Raw genomic sequence first — 8,388 nt, forward strand, 5'->3', positions numbered from 1 at the left:
TTTTATTTTTGTTTATTTATATATATATATATATATATATATATATATATATATATATATATATATATCTCCATCCTCTCACTTATCTGTTTTCTGGATTCTCTCTCTTTTTTACTGCTAACAACCAACCTCTATGAATTCCTCGTTCTATAATATTTTTTTACTTCTATCTTTTCCTTCCTCGTAAACATCACATACTCTACCACTTCCATTCTCTCTTCATCCACCATTTGAAATTGTAAGCCCCTTTTGCATACTTACTGTTTATATTGTAGACAATAATTGAACACATCATTTCTGTGTCAAAACTGTAGACATCTTAATAGGAGCTATTTGGTTTAAGGCTATATATTGTTTGCATTAGGTGCTGTTAATATTGGTCTCTCCCTTAAAAGCAAGGTACTGGAAACCTTCAGGGACACTACAAGTCTACAAGGTAGAAACTGTACTGCCTCAGATCCACATGGCTAGTTGGAATACACACAAACAACAGGAAAAAAAAAAACAAGGGAATAAAGTGCTCCAAACAAACCAAGATGCTCCAAAAATAGAATCCATTGAGAAAACAGTAGAAGAAATGTCAGAGAAGGAGTTCAGAATGTATTTAGTAAAACTGCTCCACGAATTAAAAAATGATATAAGAGAGCAATTACAGGTGTATATAAGCAGTAAAATGAGAAATGCGTTCCAGGAGATGAAAGATCACTTCAGTAAAGAGTTAGAGATCCTGAAAAGAAATCAAGATGAAATCCTTGAAATGAAGGAATCAATAAACCAAATTAAAAATTCAATGGAAAGTATCACCAACAGATAAGACCATTTGGAATACAGAATCTCAGGCAATGAAGACAAAATATATAATATTGAAAATAAAGTTGACCACATAGAGATGATAAATTGTGTGACATTCCCTCACCCAGCACAATGCAACTGCTAAAGCCAACAGAGTGGAGCACTGTGACTACTTCTGAGCTGATAAGAAAGATCCCCAAGGCAATGGCACCATGGCTGGGTTCAAACTGCTGTTTGAACTGAAAGGCAAACAAATGCAGAAAGAAATGTCTGAATTCCTCTGAGAGAGGATAAAGATTGAAGAAGAATATGCAAAGAACTTGGCTAAGCTCTCTCAGAACTCCTTGGCTGCACAGGAGGAAGGCTTCCTGGGAGAAGCGTGGTCCCTGGTGAAGAGCCCAGCAGATGAAGCAAGTTCGCTGCCAAGTTCTCCGCCAAGCTTCACAGCGAGGTAGAGAAGCCCCTAATGAACTTTCCTGAGAATTTCAAGAAAGACATGAAAAAGTGTGACCACCATATCGCTGACCTCTGCTAGCAGCTCCGCTAACTGCTATGCATTAGTGGAGAAGGCCTGGAAAACCCTCACAGAGTGGCAGAGAGACCTGAAGATAAAGACACAGCAGCTGGAGATCAAGTGAGCAAAAAGACAAAGGAGGACATCAAGAAGGAACAGAGAAAGTCCACACAGTCTGGTGATAATCTCATGTACTGTGTGGACCTTTACAACCAGGCCCAGTCCTAGTGGTTTGAAGAGATGGTGACCACCACTTTGGAGCTGGGGCAGCTGGAGGTGGAGAGGGTGGAAATGATCCAACAATATCTGTGCCAGTACACACAGCTGCAGCATGAGACAGACATGTTCAACCAAAGCACAGTCGAGCCTGTGGACCAACTGCTTCGAAAAGTGGACCCAGCCAAAGACAGAGAGCTGTGGGTCAGAGAGCACAAAATAGGCAACATTCGCCCTGTGGACATGGACATGCCTGTGAGGCCCAGGGTCCTGCCCAAGGGGCTGGGGGTTCCGTGGAGAGGGGGTGGTGGCTCCCGCTGGGTGATGCTGCCCTTCCACCCGCTCACCTATCCACTGAGGAGACAGGAGAGAGCTGGCAATTCCAGAAGGGTGATTTGGATGGCCCAGCTGGGGAATCCTAAATATTCCCAGGCAAAGAAGACAAACCTGCAACCCCGCCATTGTCTCCAAGACTGAAGCCCCCCAAACCCCATGCCGTGCTTGTTGCTCTGAGAACAAACTGAGGCTGGGACTTTGTGGTCCCTGCTGAGTTCCATAGGGGTGGCTGTCACACTCTTGTGCCCTTGGATGCCCCAAAGCCCATCCTCCAGCTGGTCCCTTTATCTCTGGGGCTTTGTAAGATGAGGGAATGGCTGTTTCTGCCTCCAAGACAATGTCAGGGTCAGAATCATGGATAGAAGGCGCCAACAGTTCAGCCTGCACCTAGAATCCTTTACGACCCTCTCTCTAATTTTCTCATTGTGTTCTGAGAGCCCAAATCTGGCTTTTCTTAGCCCCTTTTCATCCCCGTGGGTCTTGGGAAGGCCTGTTTTCTGTCTTCCCAGACCAAACCTGTCTAGAGAGGTCAGGATGGAACTACCTCATTCAGCAAATTAGCCCCAAGTCAGAACATTGAATCATTGTTCCTATCACATCAGGCATTACCTCTGAAGTCTTTGGAAATCCTGATCCATCCATTCCTCAGCTGCTTTCTCAAGGCAGTCCCCACCCGAACCCTGCCACCCCTGCCCAGTCTCACTAGAGGGAGTTTTCCAAAGTTCTCAGCCAGTGAGACCTCCTTCATCTGTGTGCATGTCCAAAAGCTTTGACAGATGGAGATGTACCACAAACCAGATGGGGTCTGTCTACCATGGTGTCCTGTCCAACTATGGGCTACCCTGAACCTCACTCTCCCAGGCTGCCCACCATGGGCTTAATAGGGCAAGGTCAGTCCCACATGGGAGACAGGTTAGGGCAAATCTTTGTCATCCCCCATATGACCGCTTAGACATGAGAGGGTTTGGATTGCTGTCCTTTGTATGGGCATTGCAGACTCTCATGGTGATTAGAGTTCGTTGCTATCCAGGCAGGTCCTGCCACCTGGGCCTCCAGCTCCTCTGAACTTTCCAGAGCCCTGTGCCAAGCCCTCGCTTGGAACCAGCACCTCCTTTCCCTATGTCCATCTTCCCTGGAGAAGCCTGAGCCAAGTGTGACACAGGATGCTTTTCAGCACTACCACTGGGTTCAGCCCATCACTCCCTTTCTCTACTACAGCAAACATGATCTCCACCATCTTAGCCTAGAGAATCAGCCTGAGGGGGCTGAGAGAAAAAACTGACATAGTGAGCAAGGAACAGCTTCTAGCCAGAAACCCCTGCTCTGAGAGCCCATCTTTCTTCATCTTTCCCAGTGTTAGCCTATGACCCTTCCATCTCCCATGAGGGCAGAATTCTATGAGCAAAATTCACTGATTTTTCCCTCAATTTTACATGCTAATAATGGATGTTAATCTTGAATCTTTCAGCATCTCTTCCATTGAATTAGAATTGTTTCCTCATAGTTTATATTAGAAAGATGTTCAATATACTAAAGCAAACCAGAAAAAAAGAGTCACCCTTAATTTAAAAAAAAAAATTATTAAGAGAGTAGATTTTGTTATGTGCTCTTATTACAAAAAAAAAATGTCCACAAGGGAACATTCATACCAGAAGAAATTACTAAAATAAAATGTATTGATTTGTATAAAAGACTGATAAAACTATATTAATGAGTTACACAGAAATAAATTGTCCAGATCAAAATAATCTCAGTATTTTTAATCACATGACAAAATTGCAAATATTTTAATCATTCTCTATAGAAAACTGAAGGTCAGTTTTACCACAATTAAATCATTTTATATTATTTTAAATAATAAAGGGTAAAAATTTAGTAAATGCTAAAATGAAATCCTAACTCCATTGAATATGAACTTTGTAACCTGAGACAAATGAGCTTCTGTCTCGGAATTTCAATTTCTTTATAAAAAATCAATAAAATTTAAAGAAATTTCAATTTCTTTAAACAAAATCAATAAAGCAATAATATCCACTTCTATAGTTAAATATACAAATGGCTATGGTAACAGATGCTCAGCATCTCTAATCCTTGAGGAAACAGAAATTAAAACCTCAAGCATTAAAAATGATCATGTTTTCAAAGCACCTAGTACAATAGCTAGCATATAGTAAACGTTTAATATGTGTAGATAAACTTTATAACCATAATTAGTAAAAGCAAAATGGGTCTGATTCTTCCTAAAAATTACTTATTTGGATCTAAAGAGAGTATCTTCAGTTTCCAGACACATTCTTAGATCTGGGTATTCGATCTCATTAATAATAGAAGTTTAGTGATAGTTTCATGGGATTTTTAATATTAAAAATACCAACTTACAGTTGAAAAATATTCTTAAAATATCATGGTAGAGAATTGAGTTAATCTTTCAATAAAAATAGTACATGTGAATTCTAAAATAGCCTACAAGGGCCTACCCAAATAACTGAAATTGCCTTTTCTTTACTGTTTGAATTGAGTCCTTTTTGGTGTTATCCTGTACAGTCTTCCCATTTGATTCCCAACCTTTTGGTTTCCTTTAGTCTTTCTACTAAGTGTTTCATGTACAGATTTTGTTAAATGGACTTTTGTATGTATTTTGAATTTAGCCAAAACTAGAAAAAGTCTGTGAAAAACATTCATTCTAGTTAAAACTTAGGACTCTAGGCACAGCTGCCTCTCGACTACCTTACCTATACATAGATCTGGTAGGCTGAGATGAGGTTATGTCCTTTCAGTTTGAGCTAACAAAATGTTTTCTATCCAGGGAAGAATTTCTGAAATTCCAGATTTTAGTAATGCTTCATAGTTTTCCATGTCACAGAATACTAAATGGAAGAGTCAGGATTTGAACCCATGTCTACATGATACGAGAGTTCATAATCAATGTATCCCAGCTAGCTTTATACCAGCTGAAGAAAACTGGAGAAATTTAAATCAAAAAATAATTTTCAGGAGCTCTATCCCCTCCTTTGCCCACTATAGAGTACTATCAGTATTCCCTCCTGTCTTCTCTCCCTTTGCAACCTAGGATAGATAGGAACCGGAACACAGAACACCCCTCCCTCAACCCACTCATCTTAGCATCTTTTTCAGCATCTACCAGAATGAAGTTTTTAAGCAAAACTGGCAATAAACTGGATACAGCACCACATGAGACCTTGATCCTTGAGAAGAATACAGTCCAGAAGTAGTAGGTTTAAACAGCAAAGTGAATTGGAGTAAAGGAAGACAATTTGGAGTGACTACTGAGGGGAACTATGAGCAGAATATTAACATATGGCAGATCTCTTACTGGAAGGATAATTACATAATCAAGGCAGATATTAAAATTATGATGTTGTCAATAAGGACCAAGTATTTCACAAGGCAAAGGACTAAAACTTTGTAAGTTTTAGGACAAAATCAGACCTAAAAGTTTAAGACATAGAAAAATTTTGCCAAGATGTACTTCCTTGTATGTTAAGAATTTTTCAGAGTAATGCCCAGTCTCATGGTAATTTTTTAAATATATTTTTATTTTTAATCAACATAGTAATTGTACATATTTATGGGGTACAGTGTGACCTTTAAATATATTTATACAATGTGTAATGGTACACCTGCGTAATTAGCATATACATCACCTTAGAAATTTATTATTCTAATAATTTTGTCACAGACTAAATTCAAGGGGCTTGTCACAAATGAACAAAATGTTAATTTAAGTGAATTCCTTGAGATATTTATTTATTCAGTCATAATTATGTTATGTGCATGTGTGAATATGGCATAATGAATCCCCTTATTATGTATGATTATAATGCACCAATAAAAAAAGAATATTATTTATTTAATGCTCTTTTAGAAACTGTTGATGTAGGCCAAGCATATTGGTGCATGCCTGTAATCCTAAGCAACTCAGCATGCTGAGACAGGCAGATCTCAAGTTCCTGGCAGCCCTCTTTAGCAACTTAGTGAGACCCTTCTAAAAATTTTACCACTGAGCTATATCCCCTGGGAATCAGTACCTCAAGTGATAAAGTGCCCCTGGGTTCAATCCCAGTACTGCAAAAGAAAAAAAACTGTTCATGTTTAAATAGATTCTGAAGTACAAAACAAAGATATACTTTTAAAATATATACTTTTAATATTTATTAGTTCTGTGCTAATTATTAAGCAAAATTAGTAAATGAATAAAACTCAATGTATAATAGACCCTGAAATCAATAAAGAGGTTATGATATTTTTTAAAGAAACAATTTGTTGTTTTTTATGAAAATATTATGGTAAACAAATTACAAATTATTATTATTAACACTAATTTCTCCAATTCAAAACACACTAGAAAATAAGAAAACTGACTGTGAACTTCATACTTAGCACATTATTATTCAAATATAATTTTGAAAATATTTTTTATGTCAGATGTAGTCTCTTCCTAAAAGAATTTACTATGTTTGAAAAATATAAGATTCTATGTTTCAAGTGGTATATTAACTTACCAATGAAACTGACTGATGTACATGGTAGGAAATGCACATCCATAAAGAACTCAAATGTCTAAGTATTATAAAATCTAGTACAGCTTCCATTGTAGTTTTGCAATGTATATAGACATAAATTTTATGAATAATTTTTAAATACCTTTATAGCCCTCTAATTATATTATTTTTATCAGTGAACAAAGTAGTTACTCATAAAATATTTAAAAACCACTTTAGGTTCAACATGTCACAGGATATAAATCCACCATCATTTTTAAAATAGGAAACACATATTGAGCAAGTACACATGGAAATTGTAAAAGGCACTTTTTATTCCTATAAAAATAAGGAGTATAATTGTTTTATAAGACATTATATTTTACTAATCTGTTAATTATTATCAATGTTAATAATTATAATTAAAATTTTAAATTTGTTATTATTTTAAAATTTTTTACTTATTTAATTTTAACAAAATGACTGTTTTAACTGATGTTAATAAGGAATTAAAATTATAATAACTTTCTCTTCTTCTAAAAAAAATCTAGTCATTCATTTGGCACACATTTGTTAGCAATCTACTGTATGAAAGAGGAATTCATTTGCACTTACCTTGGTGAAATAAGCTTAACTTCCAATTGAATCTAAGTCTGCAGAAGAAAGCATAAGTCTCTAATACTTAACCACTGCTTGCTCTGGCAGATTTTTTGTTAAAGGAAATCATATCTCCTTTTTGCCATACTTATTCCCTTCTGTGTTTCATTTTGGCCTGAGGACCAACACAAGAGGAACACTGGGAGACCTCCTGATTACCCTCTAGGGTATAGAAATTTTTTTTAGTGAGTCCTGAGAAAGCACAATATGGGTACAATCTCTGGCTGCCTAGAAGTGTGCTTCTGTCACCATTAGAGTTCATAAGGAATATTCCAACCCTAACAAGCTTTACTCTATCCATTGTGTAAGCTTTTTTGAGAACTAATGTCCCCAGTGAGAATAGCTACAATTTGGCATGATTAATTTTCCTCTTAGAATGATAAATTTCAAATGGTAAGTTATAAAGTTGGACAATGGGAAGAGACTCACATATTCTGTAACTGCTGCGCATTCCCCTCTCTTTTCTTTTCTGATCTTTTGGGAGCTGCTATCTGGTTGTTGATTTTTAGGGTGAAATAAACATAATGGCACTGTGGCTGTTTCCATAATTTCAGTCTTTAGGATAAGGATTGATGATTATGGCCAAACCTAGAAATGGACATTTGAAAAAAATGCAAAAAGAATGCAAATCAATTTAGAGAACTCTTCTATAGCTCTCGCTCTTTTTTATCCTTCAAGTAGGCTGTCATTATTTGAGGGGTCACAGAGCCTATACATAAAGCCACAAAGGTTATGAACTATACAACTCCAGAAAACACCACTCACCCAGATTGCAGTAGGAAAGTCTTTTTCCAGAGTGGTTGGGTGCACAACCTGCCCAAACTGCACACTGCAGTCCAACAGCAACTCAAAGAGAGGCAAAAAGATCCCTGATGAAAGGCCGAAATTTCTATTTGGCCTATTTTTGTCTGAGGTTTTAAGAACTGGTCCTAGACCATCCCAAAATGGCTTCCACCAACCACTATCAGAAGCAATTCCACTCACCTCATTTTTCTCTTAGTGCCACTTTTATTAAGAGAATAACTAGAGAATAAAGCTGAATTAGGTAACACATCCAACTAGGTGTGTTGGTCAGAGTTGGAAAATACAGCACATATCATATGGTTCCCAAATCATTATTTTCATGGGGTATTTATGGACCTGATGTAATAAGTACTGCCATACAAAATAGTTTCAGTAATAACATTATAGTATCATACAGAATTGTTTCAGTATTCTGAAATGCAAGCAGTTCTAACATTCCTAAAAATCCTCTGTTCTCTGACTATTAAACTAACCACTGACAACCAAAAGTCTTTTTGTTATCTCTATAGTTTTACCTTTTTCAAATGTTATGTTGTTGAAACTATATAGTAGGTTGCCTTTTTTGTA

The 8,388-nt window shown here is 37.0% G+C and overlaps 1 pseudogene; it reads left to right on the forward strand.

Annotated features, from left to right (window-relative positions):
* The first annotated feature begins 889 nt into the window (after positions 1-889).
* Positions 890-1,999, forward strand: LOC113199157 (growth arrest-specific protein 7 pseudogene; annotated as a pseudogene).
* Positions 2,000-8,388: the final 6,389 nt, after the last annotated feature.

Source organism: Urocitellus parryii, chromosome 6 (genome assembly GCF_045843805.1).
Source record: "Urocitellus parryii isolate mUroPar1 chromosome 6, mUroPar1.hap1, whole genome shotgun sequence".
NCBI classification, from domain to species: Eukaryota; Metazoa; Chordata; class Mammalia; order Rodentia; family Sciuridae; genus Urocitellus; species Urocitellus parryii.